The following is a 402-nucleotide window of genomic DNA, read 5'->3' on the forward strand; positions in this document are numbered from 1 at the left end:
GGTTTTTCCTCATACTGGTGCTAGAGCAGTACTTTTAATTAGTACTGGTGCATCAATGGTTCCTGAACGGATACTAAAGATACACAAAATGACGATTGATGACATTATGGTAGAGATTTCTTATTATAAGGCAAATTAGAACTAGAGCCAGTGTAGCAGGAGGACCTTTGTTTGTAAAACTCCGGCACTTTGACCATTAATGTAACTTGAATTTTATTTGCACAACATAACCTAAAGAGAGATGAAAAGGTGAAAAGAAGCATACAGTTCATGTTCTTGTTATTTCTGTAAAATACTGGACTGATTTGGTACTCGTTTCCACAGCACACCTGTTGGTAAAAGTGCTGTAAGTTGAATCACTGAAGAGAGTTGTGAAATGTGTTCTCCCTCTGCTGTGTCTGT

General features: G+C 37.6%; 1 protein-coding gene across 1 annotated transcript in view; it reads left to right on the forward strand.

Annotated features, from left to right (window-relative positions):
- Positions 1 to 402, forward strand: part of rfng (RFNG O-fucosylpeptide 3-beta-N-acetylglucosaminyltransferase) — a 12546-nt gene that overhangs the window by 4456 nt on the left and 7688 nt on the right. The gene's annotated exons all lie outside the window — the stretch shown is intronic.

Source organism: Morone saxatilis, unplaced genomic scaffold (assembly GCF_004916995.1).
Source record: "Morone saxatilis isolate NCDOM2014 unplaced genomic scaffold, NCSU_SB_2.0 Contig1, whole genome shotgun sequence".
Classification (NCBI taxonomy): Eukaryota; Metazoa; Chordata; class Actinopteri; family Moronidae; genus Morone; species Morone saxatilis.